The sequence below is a fragment of the Thunnus thynnus genome, chromosome 12, assembly GCF_963924715.1.
Source record: "Thunnus thynnus chromosome 12, fThuThy2.1, whole genome shotgun sequence".
NCBI classification, from domain to species: Eukaryota; Metazoa; Chordata; class Actinopteri; order Scombriformes; family Scombridae; genus Thunnus; species Thunnus thynnus.
This window is the reverse complement of record NC_089528.1, coordinates 18,096,449-18,121,272: the sequence shown is the minus strand read 5'-3', so window position 1 is coordinate 18,121,272 and position 24,824 is coordinate 18,096,449. Positions and strand designations below refer to the sequence as shown.

General features: G+C 39.4%; 1 protein-coding gene across 6 annotated transcripts in view; it reads left to right on the top strand.

The window, feature by feature from the left end:
• The first annotated feature begins 4,062 nt into the window (after positions 1 to 4,062).
• The window catches only part of LOC137194275 (adhesion G protein-coupled receptor L2-like), an 89,202-nt gene continuing 68,440 nt past the window's right edge, over positions 4,063 to 24,824 (top strand). For 2 of the 6 annotated variants that reach the window (XM_067606019.1, XM_067606020.1), the window contains exon 1: positions 4,070 to 5,530. The gene's annotated coding sequence lies outside the window, so the exon portion shown is untranslated. Of the gene's footprint in view, positions 5,531 to 24,824 lie in introns of all 6 variants that reach the window. The other 4 variants (XM_067606022.1, XM_067606023.1, XM_067606018.1 and 1 more) reach the window with 4 other exon arrangements.

Below are 24,824 nucleotides of genomic sequence, written 5' to 3'. Positions count from 1 at the left end.
TACAGCATGGAGTCTGTTCTTATGATAAAGTCTGATCTCTCACAGTGAAATTTATTTACACTCTTCAGATGAGTCAGCAGCAAGACTGAATCTCACTCTTCTTCTTTTGTGCTATTACTCTGGGTTTTGATTGCGTGCTGAACACAGGCAAGAGTGACAGGCTGTAGAGAAAAAGCAAAGCCAAGCATTTTCTGACAACTTCATTTGTCCTCAAAAGAAAGAAGGAAAAAAGAAAAGAAAGAAAAAAGCAGAGAAAAGGGCCGGCAGCGTGTATTTACATATATACTGCATTGACCACAATGAATAAAACACCAGCAAGCCAGGCTCTCCTGGGTCAGTTTAAATGAAATAGAGAGTTTACTCTTTCAGTAGTACTCCATACATAAACATTGTTTCTCTAAATAAGAATATGTGCCAAAGGATCAGCATCATTACATCTGTTTTCTTTTACTCTGCTTTTCTTTATTATGTAAAACTACGCCTCAGAAAACAGCGAGCTCTGCACTAATCCTCTCACTTTCCACCTGGTGAATTTAACCCAAATTCACATTTCCCCTGTGCGGCCAGGGGACTGTTTTTTATTGAAGCCACGTGTAACGGAGACCACTGACCTGGCTGTGTACTTTGGCTCATGAGAGGAAGAGAAGAGACGTGATATTTAGGACATTAATAGTTCCAAACTTCAAGTGTTTGTTCTTAGACAGACTTTTCTCGAGCAAATATGTCCTTCGCCTGAATTTGCACCACTGAGGCAGCTCTTTTATTACAATGCTGAAAGTAAAGATCTAAAAATAGGAGTAGCGTCGGGGAAGAATGAAAGCTCCTACTAACAGTATAATATCATGTTCAAAAGGAAACTGCATGGGGCTGAACTTTAGAAACCTGAGGAAAATGTTACCACCCGCTTCCAGCTGGGCAGATCATTTTCCTTCCAGTACATCGATTGTTGAGAAATGACAACAGAAACTTCAACATGATATTTAGAGGCGAAATGACAGAGCTCAGACAGCATATCAAAAATTGCACGTTGCCTGTGCAGAGGGGTGGATGTGTAGAGACACCTCTGTTCACAATGAGGACACCGCTGGTTGAAGAGCACAGGTAGACATTAGACATCTCGTGAGCCATCAGTGTGTTGTGCTGCGTTTGCTTATCATGGGTGTAATGGTTTCTAATGATGCCTTAGTGTGGTGACTGAATAAATAAGAACACATTTATTTCTCCACCTTTTTGTTCCTGTTTTTTGTTGAACAGAAAAATAAGTAGCCTGCAGCTGGCATATGTGAAACAGTCAACAAAATCATGACTAAATAACTGGGGATCTGCCGAGCACAAACATGACGTTGTCCAGTTTGTCATTAAGATTATATCATATTTGTTTGCAAATAGCAGTTTAATGCTAATGTTCTGCAGCTTACCGTAAAATCCTAATGGGCTCTCAGCTTTGAAGTGTAATTCCATCGACAATGCCGAATCGTTTCCAGTCAGCTTGTAGTTTCATGTTTTTTTTTGGGGTGCCAAATCAGTCACAATTCCGGTCTCCATTAACGACTGTAAAATCAGGATTCAATTTGCCCCCCTCTCCATTTTAAACGACAGACAGACGTGTGCTTTCATAAATAAAAGCAGGGTCAATACAACAAAAATGACTGTGTGCAGATAGTTGTTTTCATTTAAAGCCAAGCATCTGTGCAAACTGTGGTGACACATTACACATAAATATATGCATAATGGTATTCTCACATTCAATAAAAAAACCCCCCACAATGGCCAGAGATATAGATTGTGGTCTGAAAAACTGCTGAACTATTCCTATGAGGACTTGTAGGGATCCTGCAGGGCAAGATAGTGACTCAGTGTTAGTGGTATAGCACTCTGTAGTGTTTTTATCACCTATTGCAATAATAATCACACAGTATTCCGATAGGACATGAAACTGTTTACACCAAGCTGGTATAAGCCTTTGATTAAAAATCAAATATTATCTGATCAGTGCCATTCAGCTCCAAAATGATTTAAATGATGCAGGATATTTCACTTACTTATTATCTATAATTTATTATTATATGTGAAAAACAACTTGATGTACTTTCCAGACACAAATGTGACACAAAACCAAAAATGGTGAAAATTACATTTACTGTGCAGTAAATTGTATGTTTGCATGTGAAATTAAAGGACCATATCAGTGTTTTTTATGTCATGTTTTACCCCATTTACTATTAACAGATAGTATACTGTATATTTTATATTACAATTACAAATCACACTGCTGTATTTTAGAAATTTGATATATTCATGAAAAATTTCAGTCAGATTTTGGTTTCCATTCATTTTCATACAGTATAAAAATCTTAGTGTTGCATTATTTTTATTGATTAATTCAATTTAACAGCAGGTGTATTTGAAAAATTACCTCACAATGATAACTTAACTTTGGTAAAAAAAACAAACAAACAAACAAAACAAAACTAATGCAGATGTTGACTGTGTTCTTACTGTACAGAATGGAAACTAATGGCTATAAAATACATTTAAATGTCTAAAACTAATTAGCATACATTGGAAAATAGTAATCAAAATCAAGGTTTAAATCAAACGTAAGGAAAGGCAAAAATGTAGGTTATATAACTTTAACTCTTTACTGCACATGTGAATGTGATATATATGCATATATATAGTATAATGGGGGTATGGTTGTGACAATTATGTTTATAAATTAAATAATGAAAAATTCACTTTGAATCTGATACAAAAATATGACTTGATAATAATTTGTTAATATATAATATATATTAGAGAGGGATTGTAAATTAAATTAAACATATTTAAATATGAAGATGTTATTATTATCAGTATTACTGTATCATCCAGGGTTTCAATGTAGTATTGTAATGGTCTAAATCCTGTTTCAGATGCTTTTCCATGTTGACAAGAATAACATTCAAATTAAGTTGTTGAACGTTGCAATTTCTTGCCATGAACATATGGATGGATACTAAATGTTTGCACACAACATGTTTCAGCATCTGCTCTGAAAAACTTGATTGAACACAACTGTGTACTCATAGTTTATTTGTGTGATTATAGGATTACTGTAGTTATTTTATCGCAGGGTTAGGTTTGAGGGTTAAGCGTGATCACCAGGAGTTGCCAAACCAAATGTTTTGACACAAGTATTTTCAGGTTTAATGCATTTTAATTGATTCCTTTTACACTGTAATACACTTGTTTGTGTTTTTACTGTACATAACAAACATAGATTCATACTATTTATTGCCGTGTCCATACTTATATATGGTAACTGTAATAGTACTGTCAGTACTGTAACTATTAGTTACAGTAACTATTAGTTACAGTACTGACATATCAACGTTGCTTTCCTTTGTTCTATATGTTGGTTATTTTTCAGTTTACAGTATGTATCACAGTTACATCTCATCTTACTACTCCCCCTTTTGGTTTTTTGTTCACTCTGCACATTAAGACAGCAACTAACGATTATGTCACCATTGAATAATCTGCCAATTATTTTGTCGACCAATCGAATAACTGCTGTCATGTAAAACTGAAAAATGCCCATCGACTACCTAAAGCCCAAGGTGACATCCTCAAATTGCTTGTTTTGTCTAACTAACAGTCCAAAACTACAAGATATCCAGTTTACTGTCACATAAGACAAAGAACAGCAACAAATCCTTACAATGCAGATGCTGTAATTGAAGAATGCTCAGCAGTTTTTACTTGATAAATGACTTAAAGGATTAATCAATTATCAAAACGGTTGCAGATTAACTTTCTGTCAGTCCACTAATTGTTTCAGCTCTACTGTACATTCCCTTTATATGTGCTTTGCTGCTGTCTGGACTATTTGGATTTTGTTGTAATGTGTGCAACAACAATAAAAGTCAATCTAACCATATAAAATAGCTACAAGAAAAGAGTTTCAAGTGCAGAAATGAGGATTCAGACCAGGTCCAGTCATTTAATCTAATGACTTTGATGAAAGTTTATTTTCTTATCTCTTTGATGCATTTACCACTTGATCCATTAAGTCTTTGGACTCAACTGGCCAAATCAAACCTAATCTTATTACAGCCTAGTAGTTTTATTATATAATTATCCAGGTGCAAACTGCTGCCCACAATACTAATATTCTTAAGGAATGAAAAATAGCATGTTATATGAACTACTTTGAGAGGGTTTTCGCTAATGAATGGCCTTGCATGTTTTAGCACACTTCTCTTGATTAAACATCAGGGAGTGCTGATTAAAAGACTGTGCTGTGTGTATCTGTAGGAGTAAAGCAGCTTGGAGAAAATACAGCAGAACTTGTTTGTGCTTTAACACATGCATGAAATCTGAGCACACGATGACAAAGGGGTTTAATATTACCATTAAAGGGAAATTCTGGTAATTTTCAACCTGGACCCTATTTTCCCATCATTTTGTGGGTAATGGGGACAATTTTTTTTGGAATTGGTCCAGTAATGAGTGAGATCGCTTCAGCCAACAGAAACAGACTGCAGTGTAATCCTTGGGGGCAATTGCACCCATCAAAATATGTCCACTAAAAGTGCTTGTTTTTGCCACTGACAGATTGTTATTATTAGTGTCTGACAACGAAAGTAAACACAGGAACTATCCGTCTGTAGCAGCACTGATTGACCAGATGATGGGGAAATAGGGTCCAGGTTGAAATAAACCGGAATTTCCCTTTAATGCGGGGCTGTCATAATTAGCATCGGGATCCAATCCGTTTCCTGCCAGGAATCCGCTCCAGGTTTTGCGTGCTCCCCTCCACAGCCAGCTGCTGCAGAGCAGGGGACCGGTGCGCCGTTCCTCCTCGCCTCGTTTGCCTCCAGTCCGGCTGCAGCTCTGACTGTCTGCGCGGCGTGTGGATGAGGCGCAGAGGGAACAACCGGGAGCGCACCGAAAAGCCAGACTAAAAGAAGTCATATCATCTCTCTTCGGGCTGTATCTGTGACCCAGGCCGCTGGAGACTTTCACACAGACTTGACATTGTCGGAGACGTGCTCGGGAGTTTCATTTTTGCAACGAGACTGGGGCGCATCTCGTCTCCTTGAAGTGCTCCTTTTTTTAATGCAGTCTATCCTCAGCGCTCCCGTCGGAGGAAGCCTGGGTGCACGCACCAGAGAGAGAGAGAGGGAGAGGGAGAGAGAGAGAGAGAGAGGCAGAGAGACACATACAGAGAGAGAGAGAGAGAGGGGGGAAGTAACGATCATTACTTTTGAACAGACCTCTCGCAATGGAGCTATTCGTCCGGTCCCGGACGTATTGGCTTGAAGAAGAACAGATACCTGCCACAGGAAACCCCACCATCCGTCCCTTGTGAGGAAAGTGGAGCATGCAGCCGAGCCCCAGCCGTCTTTGTGCGACCCGCTGCTTAGTTTCTGGGGGCCTCTTCTGAAAAACGGAGAGGAGGTGGAAAAGGGGGGGGGGGGCTCCTGTTGTTGATCCGAAATTCACACTCCACGCCGGGATCCATATTTTGGCACGGCGCACCAACGTAAGTAGCCTTTTAACAGCGGATGTTTTGAGTCTTTCAAGGGAGATGCTGGGTTACAGGCCTCGTTGAATCAATATAGCATTTATTTACACTCCCAGGATAGGATAAGGCAGATGTCAGAAAACGGGCCCACGGGCTCCTCTGGCAGTTTAAAACTGTTGTGGTGAAATCAATACACAGCCTATAGTGTATGATGTTATTTGGTGGCGGTGGAGCTTCCAGACTTTTAATTAATATGAAGTTGCTTGGCTGAAGTGGCTTTCAGTTTAAATATCTCTGTGTAATTTAAATTAAAAGCCCACTTAAGGATGAAATCTGATGAATCTGGGGGGGAAATGCTTATAGGTAAGGTGTCTTCAGGTGTTACAAATGTGATTTTTATTTATTTATTTAAGATGTTTGGGGAAAAAAACAAGCCCTTGTTATGAATGTAAAGCCTGTAAACACCAGTTAGGAGTTGATTTCTAAGCTATTCAGCGTGATAATATGGTGGAGCTCACACAAAACATCTCCACCCAGTCCAGGACACCAGGAGCTAAGTAGTTGGATGTCAGTTACTGTCTCCATTTACTTCTCCATTTTGCGGCTATAAAATAAGATCATTTCACACAGCATGCATAATTCACAGACCTGAGCCAGCCATGTGTGATGATGTGACACACACTCACACACACACACACATACACACATACACAGAGTTTTTACAGGCCATATCTCATTCTCACGTGAAGCTTTTTAGAGATATGGCCACATAGACTTCAGCCAGAAACCCCCTGGTGAGCAAGACTGAAGTATCAAGGTTAAATAACATTCACACATAATCCATACCGCCTATGCCAAATCAGGATAGTGCTGCAACATTATATAAGCCATACTGACAAGTTAGGAAACTGAGAGCTTCCCAGACATTCACTTATATAACAGCTTTTCGTGCAGGGAATATGGTGACTTTTCAGTTCCAGTTGTTTTTTTTAGTGATGAAAGCTTACTAACTCATTCTGCTGCATGGTTTTAAAGACGGAAAACTTCAACATTATATAAGCCATAAGCACAATGTGAGGAAAATTTTCATGCCACCAGACATGTCCTGGTATATTTTGACCGTGGCACATAAGTTTTTTCTTTCATGCCAGCTATTCTGGAAGACTAAGACAAAAAGTCCAGTTGGATAATGTGGCCGTTTTAATACTGACGTGCCCATCGGTGATTCCTGAAAAGATGAAAAGGTCATTTCCTCCTCCTGCCAGCAAGATTCAAGATTCAAGATTTAGTTTATTGTAATTTTTTTGTGTACTTTCATACACACACGCACATACACACACACACACACACACACACACACACACACACACACAGCACTCCACAGCAGGGCAACAACAACAAAAAGGATGAATATATATCTAAAAATTCCCTTAAAAATGATAAACATATGAATCCCAAGAGGAAAAAAACAACAAAAAAAGAACAAACAGTTAGGAGCTCAGTGCATTAAAGTGCATTTAGAGGGAAAGTGCTTGTTTTAGTTCTTATGTTGACAGCTGGTGCATGTCAATGAGTGACCAGCACTGATGTTCAATGCAGATGTTCTACTTTGGAAATCTTGCAAGTCTTATTTCTTGAAATGAATGCTGGGATAGTGGATGTTAGGAATTCAAACAGGGAGTGGAGGGGAGGGGGAGTGGGGACAAATGTTCTGTTGCTTGCCCCCCCACCACCACCACCCCCACATACACACAGAAACACACACACACACACACACACACACATACACATACACACCCTTCTCTACGTCCACTCCATCTCTCTCACCCAACCCAGACGTGCTTGTTTGGTCCATTTGTCTGTGTTGTCTTGGGAGGAAGTGCCATCTCATCTCACATTGCGCAAATGGTTTCAATGCATGCTAGTGTGAATTCTAGCGGGTTTTTGTAACTGCCAATTTCCATATCAAAGTGTCTGCATTTCAATAGGGAGAACTTGAGCTACCAGCCCCCCTTTCCTCTAAGCAGTTTTGTTCTGATAGAGTGTTGCTGCTGCTGCTGCTGGTGGAGGCTACTGACAGGAATGCTGGACACTGCAGTCGGTTGTGTGTGTCTGTGTGTGTGTGTGTGTGTGTGTGTCTTTGTAAGTGTTTGTGTTGGAAACAGATTCAGTGTGGACTGAGAGAATTTGTTGGCCATAATATAACACCAAAAGCCATGTATTTAGCGGAAATCTTGGACTCCTCTCAGAGACGTGGTCATGTTTTAAAAAGATTTCGTCTGTTAAAACATTTCCCCAGCATTTCTCAGTGCGAGCATAAAACATCAACAAAGGTCTGCTTTTTATTTTCAAGGAGAGAGAGAGAGAGAGAGAGTGATAGAGTAAAAAATATGCATAAATAAGTTGACGAAAATCAGTTTTGGCCACGGCAGTGTACATCTAAAAGGCCTAAAATGAATTTGTTTGCCGCTGCTTCCTTACAAAATAAATGGTTTAATTCCACATTCAGTAAGTGTAGATATAAAGACACTGAGCATTCGAGCTTTGTGTGAGACCCTGAGTACCTAGCGGTGTCTGATTGTTTTCCTGTCGCAGAGATAATATTTATTTCCCATTCTGTGCAGCTGTTGTTTTTCAGTGAAAGAATGCAGCAAGACACTGTTTATTTTGATGGATTTCTTCTTCTTTTTTCCCCCTCTTCTCCTGTCTTGTGATACATGACTTTAAGTTCTCTGCAATTTTTCTGACAAGTTTAACAGATAGAAAATAAACACTCACGCACATTTGCACCGAGCACAAAGAAAAACAAAAGGAAAAGGCGTTTGTCCGTGCCCTTACTTTGAGAATAGGACCGGCATAGGTTAATAGTGAAAGAAAGTACAGCATGTGAGATATTATTACACAGAGACAGGGGAATGTAAATGCCATTGGGAGCACAGTAGGGGTCGGTGGCCCCTTCATGGTCATCCTGCTCCTGGGTAATAACGTGAGCCAACTGCTCCCCAACCTGCTATAGAGAAGAAAGCTCGCTCCTTCCTTTGTTCGCACGAAATAGCATCACAAAACTTGGGGAGAGGCAAGAGCGGGGAGGGCAGGTTTCCGTTTTGAACCCAGAGAGCAAAAAAAAAAAAGAAAAAAGAGAAAGAGAGGGAGAGAGAACTTCACCTGCCATCTTCACTCACGGCGGGCGGGTTTGACAGCTGTCTTGTTCAATTCCTCTGACACGCTTGCTGTGAAAAAGTTGGACATACAAATGGACAGAGAGAGTAAAAAGAGGGAGTGATGAATAAGACAGTTTTGATTACATCGGTCTTAGAGGAGAAATCGACCGTGGGATACTCCTTACATTGGTTAGACATCATCAATTTGTGATGTTGGGTGCATTTCATGATGAATGGTCTTTTTTTTCCCTCCTGTTGTACTGACATCAGTGCATCAGTTCGCCTCATCTACTTCTACTCTTGTTAGTGATTTCATGTGTTACAATGACCCTTGACAAAGCTCGGAGAACAGGGCTGTCTTCATTGTATATGCGTGTAGGTGGATGGGGCAGGAGAGATAGCAATAGCAGGCGTAGTGAGATTGTCAAGTCAAGAAAAAAGTGAGAGTCGAGTGGAAACCATGCTGCGGTGTGCCCGGTTTTCCAATTATTAAAAAGCCGCTGAAGAGGAGAGGTGCATGCATTCTGCTCCGTGGAGGCTGCCATCGGTGGAGAAATTGGCGTCACTTCTCTCTTCTAAAGATGGATTTCTTCTTTGGTGAGTGTTGCTGCAGGATGTTCTAGATTCAGGAAAGTAGTCTCTGATTCTGAGGGGCTGACGCCAAACCTGGCATTTTACCGGTGATGCTGTGAAGAACCACCCACCCTTCCTCCTTAGATTTTTTTTCTTTTCCACTATGACACAACATGGAAGCTGCGGTGGAGTGCGAGTGTGCTCTTGTTGTTCACATTTCGGCCTTTTAGCCAGTAGAGAAAGCAAAATACACCACAGAATTGGCTTCAAAAAAAAAAAAAAAAGCAAAAGCAAAGGAGCATTTTGTTTGTTTAACAAAGTACTGTGGGGTGAGTTTCTCATTTAACTGCAGAAGCCCATCACAACCCTTTTGTGGCTTGCCTCAAAAATAAAGCGACAGATGACTGGAACGAATGATTATGTGTTAGGGTAGTTAACTCGATGGATGGATATACGGTCTCGCTCCTTTCGCAGAGAACGTACATCTGAGGGGAGGAGGAAAATTCTCTCCTATATACTACCACCTCCTGCTTTTAAAATGACAGTTAACTTTCCCCCACTGCTTTAAAATGGATGTTTAATGATCAACAGAGGCTTGGAGCTTAGGTCAAGCAGTCACGCTGGCTCTATACGCACTCACCGCCAAGCACCCTGATGCAGTCCTCCGCTAAGAAAGCTGCCCCCTCGGTGTTGTTAAAGGACGCTGCGCTTAAAGGAGGCTGGTGTTTGAGTGATGGATCATCAGAGGTCTCTTGGAGTGTTTGTGTGTGTGTGTGCGTGTGTATGCGTGTGTGTGTGTGTTAACCCTTTGGTGTGTGCAGATCTCACCCAGTCGGGGAGCCGTCGGCGGTGTGTGATGGATGTGTCCCGGGTCTTTAGGCTCCATCTATCAGAAGATTAGCACTGACCTGTGAGTTGTCTGGGCCGCCCTCGGAGCTTCTTCTTCCAGCACTGGCTGACATTAGCATATGAGGACACTGCACTGTCTCATGGGGATACAAAGATAGTGTGCTTTATTTGGTTCTGTCACAGTATAGGGCACAGGAAGTGTGCAGATTAAAGGCTGAAGGCTTTGTGTCAGTATTAGGTGCATCTGACAGGTCATCTTTCTTCAGCTGGGGAAATGCTTTTTTCTTTTCTTCCTCAAATTCCTAAATAGTATCATATAATTATCTCTAGAAATTGAGGTTCAGGCCATGCTTCACTGCAGAAAACTGTCTCTGTGTTCCTCTTCATGGTATTCATGAATCATATAAAAATGTAAATCACTTGACTGATGTGGTGTAACATTGTTATTTCTCATTTTGCATTGAAAAGAAAAGAAATTGGAACAGGTACACGCACACACACACACACACACTTTTTATTTTCCAAATGAGTAATCTGCAGGGCCTCTTCATGTCACAGACAGCTTGAATTATTCTCTTAAATGCTTTCACATGTTCAGCACAGGCACATTTGTTTCCTGAAAAAAATCTGTAATTCAGTCTATTGAGTGGCTAAATTAAATTTTTTTGGAAATTCTTCCACTTACCTCAGTTTTAAACATGGTTTTACATTGCACGTGCTCTCACATGATCATAAAACCCTTCCACATTTAGTGCTGTCATGCGGTGCACTTTCTGTCCGTCGCTTAAATGTCACCTCCCACAGTATTGCTGGCATTTGTTGTTGTTGTTGTTTCTACGTGTATAGAGAGGATACTTCTGAATGCAAGTTTGAGAGATAGCTGTCGGGGGAAAATAAAACAGATTTCAGAGGCGCGGGATCACCTGTAGTCTGTCACTTCTTTGTCTGCCGTGTCTAATGGCTATTTGATGCCTACTTGGTGTCACTTGGTGTCTTGTGATGAAGCCAATGTGGTTTCAAGGTGAGGAGATATTGTCAAAGCCCTTCCCTCTGCTCTGATTGGCAGGCGTTGACACCGAAGATGAGAAGCTGTGGGAGTCACACAGCAAAGAGAATCTATTACCTAGGATGGCAAGGCGTGCTTTCACAATGTGTCAGTGCAGTCAGCCATCTTGCTCTCTCTGTGTCTGTGGAATAGTCCCTCCTCGACGCAACGAGGAAACAGCTTTCAAGTTTAATTTTAGTGGCTGCCATAGGTAGTGTTTTATACTTAGGTTTCAGCATATGATAAATTATAGTATAAAACCGGAAAAATTTACACATTCTTCAGCTGGTGTGTAATCTGTTTTATGATTGCTGGCAGTAAACTTTAAAAAACAACAAGGTATTGCATCCTGGCAAAAAAAAAGGTAGTATAGAATTCAAAATTCAGCTGAGCCCCTTTCTTGTGGAGTTGTACTGATTTCCTCCATTTCAAAAGCCTCCTTAATACAGAGAGACATAGAGAGAGAGAGAGAGAGAGAGAGAGAGAGAGACTGCAGGCTCTGGGAGTTGCAGTGAGAGAAGGAAGCTTGTTGTTGATCAGCCAAGCAAATCAGATCTTGATATTTGAAGAGCGGAGTTGTGATTGCTAATCACTCCACTGCTGAGTTTTAATTAGGAGACTCATGAGCATTCTGTCATTTCTCAGCAGAGCATAGTCAAGCATCAGATGTACTAAGAGAACAAATAATTATTTTTCTTAGTAGTTAGGGCTACAAAACACAAGCACAGGTTTTTCTTTTTTGTCATATGGATTAATTATTATTAAAAATATTGCAGCATAATTGTGTTTCATATGAGCTCATTTACTTTGCACCTTATCTTAAATCATATCTTGGTTTCTGTTGACCTTATTAAGGGATAAAATAGACTTATTTTGAGCCCGGCGGCCCTGCACGGATGCTTTTTGATTGTGTTTATCACCAAAGAAAGCCTGAATCTAATCTAGAACTATTTTCTTGGAGATAGTGCTATAGATTGGACTGAGCTTATTTTCAATAGGTAGGTTTCTGTCCTGTGCTCCTAAGACCTTTGTTAGGACATTTTAATTACAGCAGAGCTGAATGTAATTGATCTAGGCTTAGAGGGATTTCACTGTCAATGAGAATGAGCCTAGGCGTTAATACAGCCGAGCAAATGCTTCCACCTCTGTGCAGCGCTCACACACACACACACACACACATCTACACACACACAGGCAAGGCTGGTGGTGACGAGAGGGGATGCATCTTCTTGTTGACTATCCTTTAATTCAGCGAGGCGTCTGTCTTTTATGTGTAATGGTTAAATCAGCCTCACAGGGCCAGCTGACACAGCAGTGCAGACTCCACTTGAACATATCTGTTGCCAACGTTGCTGCCACCTGGAGTGTCCTCTTACGGAGCACTTTCTTCATGGTTCCGTGTTGTCACCCACAATCTTCAAATTTTTATAAGGCTGTTAGATAATGCTTCCCGATGAGGGTGAATTATTGATGGTCTTGTTCGTATGAGTGGGACAGGGCAGGCTTTTAACTCTCTGAGCTGCTGGGTCTCTTATCCGGTAACTAAGGGACACCACACAAACACCCAAAGGAATGATGTACTGGAGGAGAAAAAAAAAAAAAAAAAAAACGGAGACAGGGGGCTGAAAATAAAATAAAAGAAGCATGCATCCTTTACACTACTGTTGGGCTAAGCCACAGCACAAGCGAGACTTGGCAGCAGAGAAAAGCAATGCATCTACAGAAGCCTTTTCTCTGTTTTTGAAGCATGGAGAAGTGGTATGGTGGTTGTGTAGTTCTTGCTTATATTTGTTGGTTTATATGGGAGTACACACAGAGCTCTGCCTCTGCTTTTTTTTGTATTCTGTAGGAACAAATGTTTCAAGTTAGAGACTTTTATTAACACCGGATGCTTAGTGTGTGATGTCATGTGAAGCTGTCAGGTGAAGGACTAAACAAGTCATTTTTTAGACTTTGACTGAACATTTGAAGTTTGTAGAGACGGTTAACTGTCCGGGTGATACAAAGCATTCACAGTCCAAGTCCAGGGTTTGGTTGAATAAGGCACATATGTTGCTCAAGAATTTCAAAATTGAATAAATATTTTCTGACATGAAGCCTTTTGTATTCTTATATCCTTGGTCCAAGGTAGCATAAACAGTATTTATGAACTTTTGTGTGTGTAAAGCAACCACATAGTTCAATCTGTTATAAAATAGTGAAAGAGAGGTTTGAGCTGCTGCTTTGACCCTGAATGGCAAACAGTGTAATGTGTTGCAGGCACAGAATAACTGTTTAAACTCACACATAAAAGTACATTTCTGTAAAATCAGTTTTTAACCGGTAAAAGTATGCCCACACACTCCGACAGCTGTCCTGATTCTTATAGCACGTACTTTCATCATTGTTCCAATTCATTCTCTATGCACTCCCATGGCCCTCCAGTTTGCATTACAATGGAGAGAGCAGAACAAACTCATGGAAATACTGGTAAAGCGCAAATTTGGCATGCAGAAATTCAGCAGTGTTGTCATTTAAGCTACATTTTTGGTTTAATTTTAACATTTATCTAGAGATGTAGATATTTTTAAGCCAAAAATTGCAACATTTGGCCCTGAAAGCAGTCTGTCTTTTGTCAAAATGTCAAAGATTTGGTATATTTAAGACATAAAGTCTGGCCAGTGTTGCATTCCAAGACTGTACTCTTCTATTGGGCAACTTATCTAGTTGTTTAGAGGCTGTGTTGTGTAATTTTGTTGTATTTCTGTCCACTCATGACTTGTTAAAGCTCAGGTTGCATCTGTAATGAGTCCTTAAGAAAAGTGTGTTTTCAGCTGTTCTTCTAGGGGTGAGTTTAACTGCAATGAAGGAAGAGACATTTTAGGCCTACTGGTAAATGTCCACTGGTTTCGAAATGAAAATGAAGTAGTTTACAGCTGAATCAGGGGTCGTAACTCTAAAATAATAACTTGAGACTGTGTAAGTGAAGACAGGAAGAGAACAAAAAACGTAATTATGTACACAGAGACAAGAAAAACAGGTCCGACCGGTTCCTATTTCCCACTGGGGGTGCTGCAGATTGATGCCTGTGTCTCGGTTTCCAGAGGAACAGACAGAGTGGGTGGACAAATTAATAGAAACCAATACAGAGAAAAAAAAAAGACTTTGAATTGAAAACAAGCATGAAACCTGTCCAGGCCTAAAGTGGATGTGCACATATTAAGTTCATGGCTCATTTCCAACTCAGTACAGCCAAATAGTTGGACAATATGGCCAAAATATATTAGCTTGATATTTTAAGCCTTGGTGGAATACTGTATTTCTGCAAAAGGTTTTTTTTCTAATTAGAGGAGTAATTCAGAATAATCTTCTTTGATAAATGCTATTAGATTTGAATAAACCACCACATGAACATGTTTTAATTCAGCATTATTGAACATTTTTTATGTTTTAGCAAAATACAGTTAAAATACAAATCAGAGTCTGTGATTTTTTTGTGATTATTGCAGCCCCAAATGGAGCACATCTATGAATTTAATGTCATTTTCCTGATTCAAATATCCATAAATTATTTATTTTCTAACATGTTGCCAGGCATGCTTAATTTTCTCTCTGGCTCTTCTTTTAAATATTGAAATGTAGCAACATTTCAGTTGCTTCTCTAGATTTCGTTATCTAGTTAAGTTATTAGTTGTGTGCCAGCTTCAAAAGAGACAAATCACCACTTTATCAACTGAAATGGTGAAACTAACAGTTATAAAAAGTAACTGCCTGATTTGTAGTCAGCCATAAAAATAAAAAACAGTCTGGAAAATCATGACAACACATGTTTAATATATTGCTGGATGCTGTTTTGAATTTTTGAAACTAGTGTCAAGATGATAGCTGAATATCAGTACCAACACTTTTTTTTTCTATATTTATGGAGGAATATAAACAGATTTTACTTAATTTTGAGGTTTTTTGCAAAACAAATACTGTCTAAACAAAAATGTTGCCTATATAAAATAGACATAAATTGGCAAAATTATGATTTAAAGCTGCCCTAATCAAAATTTTTTATATTAACAATGGATCAAATGACTATATGTAATGAGTAGAGAGTCACTCATTGTGACTAATCCACATATTATTACCAAACCTGCAATTGGAGTCTGATGAAGAGCAGTGGTGCTCAAAACATCAGCTTGGTGCAATAAATAAATAAAGTGGACACTGGAGTCCTGCAGTGTGCGAGCTGTTTATTTGTTTATTTCTACATTTGCTCATTTCCAGCCGAGCACTTGCCCTCTTTGGTTTGGATGTGCGTGCGTATTCTGGTGTTGTTCAAACCTGCACTTCTCTCAGCTTCATGGAGCATTTTGGTTTTATGGCCCACAACATTACTGTTTTTATTCAGTCTCGCTGTCGTTTACAGTCACAGCAGGCAGCTGATTTCACCAAAAAAGCTCTGATAAACCCACTGTGCACTACCCACTTAGCACCAAACGGCAAGCAGTTAAAGTTAGCAATTACTTGGTGAAAATAGTGGAACATTTGGCAGCTAAAAAGCCAGATATTTGTTTCGTGAGGTTTAAAGACTAGAAGAGTGAATGTTGGACTTACATTCTTCATGTGGCCAGAAACACAACTCCAAATAAACTCCAGGGTGTAAAAAAGTTTGCTATAACAACTTAATGAATGAATTCTGCCTTAAATCAAATGAAATAGCTAAATAAGATTACAAATCAGCATCCAACTGCAACTTTCAGTACTTTACGGTATTTGATATCTTGTGCTAAAGGAAACATTTAGATTGGTAAAAATAGAGGTATTGTGGTTCAATACCCAGCCTTAGTCAAACAGGACCTCCAAGAAAGCACATATAATATGAATCAAAGCTCACTTGCATTATACACAGACACCTATGAGGATAGCTGGCAAACATGTTTGAACTAACTACACTGTAAAACATCTTCAGCTACATACATACATACATACATCATTACTTTTACAAGGCAAGTACTGATGGTGGAGCTGCCCTTTAGAAAACACTTTTATTTAAGACCAAATCTCAGACATGCAGCAGGTTACCTGATCTGAGAATCTAAAGACAGAGAAACTGAAAAAATAAAATGGTATTGATCACTTCTCACTTTTTCCTGCACTCTGGAGGGTTTAACAGCAGGGAAAGCCAGAGGATGTCTGCTGTTGAATGTTAAACATGGTGGTGGGTCCATAATAGTATTGGCAGCCATCTCATGGGACTCATTAGGACTGACGATTACTCCTCACAGTTGTGTAATGGTCAAGGTATATGAGGTAATTTCACAGCATTACTGTAGCTGCACCCCACAATGCAGCGGTTTCATGAATTAAATCCAGTACCTGGAATGGTTTCCTCAATCACCAGACCTAAACATCATTTAACAGCATGGGAAATCCTGCAGAGCACAGAGTCTATTTTCACCTCCTCCAGCTCTCACACAACCATAGACTTTAGTTCTTCAAGAAAATTACACACTTAAGGATTTGTAGATAGTCCTACCTGTTGTTAGGATCCTGATATTTATATGTTTTAAAAGATTTACATCTTCACCCCCTGCACTGTAGCTCTCCCTCATTAATATTCAGGGATTTTGTATTCGATACATCCCTTTAAAGGTGTTTGGGATTATTAACAGTTAATTATCAACTTAACTAATTCTATCATGATAAGTTCATATCATACAGAATTGTATAATTATGTAAGGTTCTAATTAAAAACTAACAATATGAGTTGTGTGAAGAGTTTTGCTTGATGTAAGACATAATAATGGAATTTAACAGCCAATTGATCATTTTATATGTACTTTTACTTACAGTTACTGTATCATAATATACATAACAATATTGGAAAAAGCTAAATATTAATTTTATGGCTGCAACGATTAGTTGATTAATCATTTTGAGTAGTTTTTTTTAAATGCTAAAATTCTCTGGTTCCACTTTCTTGAATGTGAAAATTTTCCGGTTTCTTTTGTCTTCTATGACAGAATATCTTTGGGTTGTGGACTGATAGGGTTGAGTATCGGTACTCAATACATTTAACGTATTGACCAAAATAACCCAGTACCGAGTGGTCAGTCAAACAATACCTGCATGCGATCCTTTTTTTTCGCAGCCAATCACCACAAGTGTTCTTCGATTTAATGCGATGTGTGATTGGCCCACTACTGCAGCAGCTATAACCCATACAGTCTGTGGTGACACTTACCCCTAAATTCCACCAGGCGCACGTGCGCCGTGTTTCGGCTCTGACGCGGCTGCCAGAGCTGATCGCGGTCACTCTAGTCAATGTGTCCGATTCCACCGGGCGTGGCGCAGCGCGTTTCAGAAGCGTCCCAGAAGCATCCCAGAAGCGGCTCTCCGCTCCACTACGCTAAAGATAGGTGCCTTGTCTATTTTTTACGGAGGCCGCGTCAAGCAGCACAGAGCAGATCGAGCTGGGCAGGAAGGCAGACTCCTGGTCGTATATCAACAATAAACGCAATTAAAACAGACGAATAAAGAAACCATTTAATACGTAGCCTACTGAACAATAGTAGAAGCACAAAAATCAAGGAAAATGACCAAATCAACGAAAGCTGAGCAAAATTGAGCAGTTTAGTTGCCCTGCTACTGCAGTAATCACGGTAGCCTTAAGGGACTTTATCAGCTTTGACTAGGCTGCTGTAATTACTGTAGTAGGAGTTTAACTGACTTTTAACGGGGGAAGGCTTCCCCAAAGAGAAGAGACGCTTCGCCTCTGACACGCTCTCAGTGGAATAGGGCACTGTGCAGGGGACGGAGCAAAACCGCGTCGGAGCCGGAACGCGGCGCACACGTGCCCGGTGGAATCCTGGGGTTAGATTTTTACACATTTGTGATTTTTACACAAATGTGTAAAAATCATGGATGGGGAGGAGTTTGGGCATTTTATGCAACTGAATGCTTCCATTCACATGATGGGTATCGAATGAAGTAGAAAAAAAGGTATTGAATGAAGTACTCTATTGGTATCAGTATCACTTAAAGGGTACTGGTATTGGTACTGGTATCATAATTTTTTAAACAATGCCCAGCCTAATTGACTGTTGGTTGGGACAAAACAGGACATTTGATCTTAGGGAAACAGTGATTAGCATTTTTCACCATTTTTGACATTATGTAGTCCAAACAACCTATCAATTCATTAAGAACATAATGGACAGATTAATCAATAATAAAAATAATCGTTAGTTGCAGCCCTAATTGATTTTAGCAAAGGCTGCGGTAACAATTATTTTCATTAATGTTAATCTAAAGATTATGATCTTAATTAATCGATTCATCGCTTGGCCTTTCAAATGTCAGTAAATGATGAAAAATGCCACTCACATTGTCCCACAGCCCATGGTGACTTCTTCAAACACACTTGTTTTGTCCGCTCCACAGTCCCAAACCCAAACATGTTCAATTTGTAATGATATGAAACAGAGATAAACAGCAAATCCTCACTGTTGAGAAGCTGGTACCTGAAAGCATTTAATTTAGTTCTAGATTATTTTATATGCAATTTGCATACATTATCATATCGTAACAAGCACAGAGTTACTAGTTTAGTAGGCACACCTAGCTAAAATGAATATAGTATAATACATCAACCTTGCAACAAATCCTAACTTCATGAAGGTTACAATGTTCAATTTTTGTTGAAACTGTCATTTTAGAAGTTGTAGTTTGTGGTGCTGTTTATTTCAATGACAGAAAAATATTTTTATCAACAGTTTTGTGCTTCTGTGACTGAGATCTGTGTGTCACACTTGAGCAACATTTCCATGACCATGAATGTGCATATGAGAGCACATTATAACCCTGAATTAAGGCGAATTAATGCATGTCAGTCACTGAAGACACTGAGTGAATAGAGACCACACATACAGTCCGCAGTTAAAATGCAGCACATGTGCTGACCATGCATAGGTAATGTGAAGCATATTGGGTTTTTAGACAAAAATGTGCCTCAAGTTGAACAAACTTTCAACTTTACAATGAATCCACTCCAGGAACGTGATGAAACCAGAAGAACGAATGTATAACTGTATGTGTAGCGAGCCGTGAAGTTGTCGTTGTGGCTACACATTCGCTGCATTTAATTGTTTCTAGCTGAAAGGAGACATAGAACTTTAAATAGCTTCTAAAATCGATAGGAAAATGCAGTGAGCATGACGTGAAAATCAGGATGTCAGGAGAGACACAGCAGCTTGTTTAAATGATGTAAAATGTCTGGTTAACAGTTCATGTTGCACTGACAGAAAATGAAGTCTCCCTATTTGACGCGTGACATCTCCACTGGTGACATAATAGCTGTGTGGCTGAAACTCAAGGAGGGAGATGGAGATGCTTGTATTATTGGCAGATGTGAGTTGAGTGCATGTTACATGAGTTTTATCCAAAGCTAACTTCAGTGAGGACAGCCTGTAGAGACTATTCAGTGATGATTGAATGGAATAATGAGTTAGTGTGACTTGTGCTTGGTGACAATATAGACATATAATCAAGGGCGTCATTTCTATTGGGGATGTGGAGTTATCTCACCTTTCAAAATCTAGTTTTCGTCCACTCCATTTTTATAGTTGCAGCTTGATTTACTCACCAACCTTTGACTGTCCAGCTGCTAAAATCCAGATGACAGAGGAGAGGCTTTGTGGAATTTATTTGTCCTGGATTTCGCCTCTCCGGCTACATACTACCCTCTGATTGGTGGAGGTTGTTCCTGCAGCCTTAGAGGAAGACTGCAGGTAAACTCAAGGCTAGAAAAGGCTGACTTCATGTTCCTTGCACGCACACACACACACACACACACACACACACACACATCTGAAACCAAATTTCTGCCCCCGTACACAATTTAAAATTTGTTTTTCGGTTGCTCCGTTAACTACTTGCTCCCCTCAAGGATTTAATGGTGTTTGTTCTATTTGCATATATTTCTTAGTGACAACTTGCTTCTTTTCACTTTTGGCAACAAACGTGTCACTTTGTTATTGTGCCACTTTGTCATGAGCCCCATTTGGATGGGATTACTCGCACAGGGGGGAAGGTGGGAAAATGTAATCGAAAATGGAGCACGTCTGTCAATTTTGGTCCCATGTGAATCTGCCATGTCAGTAACTTGTATGGATTTTAGCACCCAGCCAAAACCAGGACCTCTTGCGCCAGGAGACATAACCTCTGATAAAATCTCAGCTGTACTCCCATCCGAAATGATAACGCTGAGATAGTTTGCAAATAATGTGTCATTTCCTTTGGGAGGAAAGAACTCTGCACGCTCTTCTGGCTGAGATCACTCTGGTCCAGATGCAACATTTCTTTTTGTTGTTTCATTATTGTTTAAACATGTCAATGTCAGTTGTGGGAATTGTGTTTGATTATTACGATACATTTCTGGCGTGATGGCAACGTTTGAATGGAGCTCTGTAACACTGGAGTCTGATGACACAGATCTCCTGCATGTTATTCATTAACATCACACATGTTACGTGTTAGCAGTTACTTTCCGCACATCTTCCTGAAAACAGTCTGGTCTGAATGTTGCTATAGTGTGTAAAAATTTTACATTGTGTCAATGCATTTTTCCTCAGAAGGTGTGAACATCGACACATCATCTGCTGGAAACGTTGTTGAAGGGGTGAATTAATTTGTTGTGTATGTGCTGCTCATGTTGTGAGTTTAGGTGGAGGTGATGTTGTCAAGGTTTTTTTTTTTTTTTTACACAGTTTCCCTTATAAAAAATGTGATTTAACGTCGGAGAGAGCTGAAGGTGAGCAGTGTGTGTGTGGGTGTGTTTGTGTGTGTGCTGGAGGCGCAGTGGATAAAGAGCATGCAGGGGAGTGCTAGAATTATGTGTGGAGGAGGCGAGAAGTGAGGCTTTCAGTAAATTTATGAAGAGACTGATTGAAAGGAGAACCTCTCTTTTCCATGTCAGTGTCGAGCTGCTCTCTGCTCCTCTCCGGTGACCCCACTGCTTAACCAACTGCTCTGAGGTCAGCCTATTCATTTCACTGCCAAGCAGAAACAGCTACTGAGCTCAGAGTGTCCTGTAGCCGAGTATTAGAGAATGAAAACGGCGTTTTAGTCATTTTCCGCACATATTCTTGATTTTTTCGTTCAGTTGGAGAATCGTAAAACAGATGTTTTACCGTATAAAATTTCTGCAGCAAGCAATTGGTTTGAGTATTTCAAGATTACCAGTAACAATCAGTATTGACAGTGTTTGTAATGAAGTCAGTTAGAGCTGATACAATTGATCAGTTAATCAAGCAGAAAAATAATCAGTTTTTATTTTCATTTAAGTAATTTTTAAGCAAAAATTACAAGAATTCAGTGGTTCCAATTTTGTCAATTTTCTATGATACCAAACTATTTTTTTTGTATGTTTTGGACATTTTTATTAGATTTTTATTAGATTAATCTGCTCATTATTTTCTCAACTAATCAATTAATGTCTATAAAATATCAGAAAATAGTGAAAAATGCCAGTTATTATTTCTTAGAGCTCAACTTCTTCAAATGTCTTGTTTTGTCTGATCAACAAAGAAATTGCTTCAAATCCACACATTTTAGAAGCGGCAACCGGCAAATATTTGACATTTTTGCTTAAAAAAATAACTAAAAATATTATTTGAGTGTTAAAATAGTTGCTGATTAATTTTCTGTTGATCACCATGAGCTCTGAGAATATGTTTTGATATTTTGCTGCTAAATGAATGATTGTTAGATGCAGTCCTAAAGTTAGTATTTCTCTTGACAGGTGAAGCAGACTTAGACAGTAATGGTGAGTTTCATTATTTAGTTGGCAGCCGATTTCAACTACAAACCTTGACAAAAACATCGACTTTTACCCCTTTTCCAAGAGTCTGCTCGGCTGCATAGCTCTTTTGAAGACTACACACTGCCCTCTCTTCATTTTGCTTGACACTAACCTGGTTGTTCATCCTGGGTCTTCTTTGTTCTCTTTACTTTGCTAAGCTTCTTAGCTTCTTTGCTCACCCCTCTCTGTTTCACTATGTCCATCTGCCCGCTGGCACTCTATCTTATCTACTCCCTCAATCATTTGGCCAAGAGCCGCTGAACACACCAACTGTTGTGCACTCTCAATAAAATAGTAAAGAATTGCACCTTTCAGAGGGGTTTCTGTTTGGGCTTTTTGGAGAACATCTTTAACTTTAAAAGCATTTTCTGATGTCTTCTTTTAATCTAGAGCCATTTATCCAGAAGAAAACAAGACATAAAAGCTGCAGTTTAAGTGCCTTGATTTAGAGTTTATTTAAATGTTACAGGAACTTGTTCTGACCCAGACTTAAAACAAAAAGATCTTGTAAGAAGTTCTGGGAGAAATATTAACCATCTTAATAAACACCTGTTGAAATATTTATTTAAGGACACCGAACCCCAGCAGTAATTATGATGAAATAACTTGCCCACGCTGACTCATATGAACAAATCAAAAGCTAAATTTTCTAAAAAAAAAAAAAAAAAAAATCAGCGTGAGAACACGCAATCCCCAAAACATCCAAACCAACCATGCAACACACATGCAAACTGGAGTAAAGCAACATCATTTAATGTCACTTCTTAGTCTAGTTTTGTTGCTACGTAATCCTCCGTCAAAAAAAGTTAAAAAAGTATAAAAAAGTTTGTTTTTTATTTTTATTTTATTTAACTATGAAGTCTCTTGAGATACATGATCTCCTTTACAAGGGAGATATTGTGTTACTCTTAAAACTACTCTTAAACCAGTTCTGGATAAATCACTTGGTCTGTAAAATGTCCAGAAATAGTTTAAAAATGTCAATCACAATTTCCCAAACCCCAAGTTTATACATTCAAATGTCTTGTTTTTTGCAACAAAAGCCCAAAACTTTTTTTTTTTACTACCATAGGAGAAATCTGTAAATATTCACATTTGAGAAGCTGAAACCAGTTAAGTTTTGCAGTTTTTCCTTTAAAATAAAAAGACTTAATTTGATTCCGTCGATTGACTAATTGATCCATTGTCTCAGCTCTTTTCAAGACATTTTACAATTACACTTCCAGTGTGTGCAGCTCTAAACCATGTCAGCCCATCTCTGTTTTTTGTTTTCAACCTGATCATCCTACTCCTCATATCTTATCAGCTCTACAATGAGAAAACACACTCTGTACACTGTGCTCGATGTCGGACCAGCACTGTTTCTGGCAGCTGATGGCAAGTTCTCTACATCACTGGTGGAGCCAAGGAAATGACATCATGTCCCTGCAGGGGTTGAAAGCGCAGCCCTGACAGGACTGTCATGACAAAAGAGTTCCTTGGGAACATCAGAGTGTACCGAGGACAGAAGAAAAGTGTCTGGAGGCTGTGTTTTCTTAGTTCCTGTAGTTCCTGGTCTCCCTCTTCTAGCCCATCAACCATTTTCTGATGTTTGAAATTCCCCTCTCACATGTGTGTCTTTTTTTTTTTTTCTTTTTTTTTTTTGGTCTTGAATGTAGGGCATGGGGGCGGGGCAGAAAGTTCTCCAAATTAGTAGTTATTCAAAGAGTGGAAGACGAATCATTGTGTTGGCAAGATCCAGCTCAACAGAGCCACATCTCTATTTCACTTGTAGGTTTTCAGCTTACACTTGGACTTGCACATTAGTTTTGTTCCAGTCTTACTTGATATGTATGTATGCACTCTTTATCTCTCTCTTCTCGGAGTTGACAATTGAAAATAAATTAACATTCCTGGGCTTTATTTTTGTCTTCTCTAAGCCTGTGGAGAAAACTTGGAGGCGAACCCAGGAGGTCAGGCCATACTCACAGCCTGTCAATCCTCTACTGTGACCCTACCGCCCCTTTCTTTCTCCCCCTTCCATTCTTCTCCTCCTCTGCTCTCCCTCTCCCATCCATTTAGTCCCTCCCGGCTTAGAAACTCCCAAACTCCCCCCTTCTCTCACTCTCTTTCTCTGGACGCCTCTCCAGCTTGAGTGAGGCAGACACAAGCTTTGTCAGAGGAGCCTCACATTCATTCAGCCGGCTGTTGCACACAGCCTTGTATTTCATGTTAAGACATGTGGGCTGTCTCCTTCTATCCATTTATTTTAATTATGTTTTAATTGCCTGCCGTCCTCTTTTAAATGCTTGCTTATTATTTCTATCAGGCTGATGTGAAAAATTTGCTGTGGACTGTGATTTTCTCCATTATCTTAACTGATGATAGATTTCTCTCCTCGGGTTTCCACTGTGTATGTATAGGAGACAAAAGAAAAACAGATGTCATGAATGTTTGTGTATCATTATTCATTTCATTGGTGGATTTTTTTTTTGTCTCGTTTCCAGAAAGATATACTGTTAATAGAAAGAGAAACCCTTAGGGAATGTACATACCTGTATTTTTTTAGGAAGAGGAGCTCAAGGCGCAGAAAATGAAAATGAATAACTTTGATTTAGTCAATGGTCTTCTGGTGTATATTCTGTGTTTGAGTTCATTAGATTTAGAGTAGGTGTTGACAGTTAGTCATAACTGTGTACCTTTTTTTTGTACAAATCTGTCTCAGTGGAACATGATGATCATTATGTGAAAATTGCTGGCCGAGTATCATGTAACCTCAATTCCCAGACTCAGAGGGAGGGGGGGCTTGTTGTAGATAATTCCTCAGCGCAATCTCTGAGGGGTTAACGATGCCTCACTTACCTCTTAAAATCA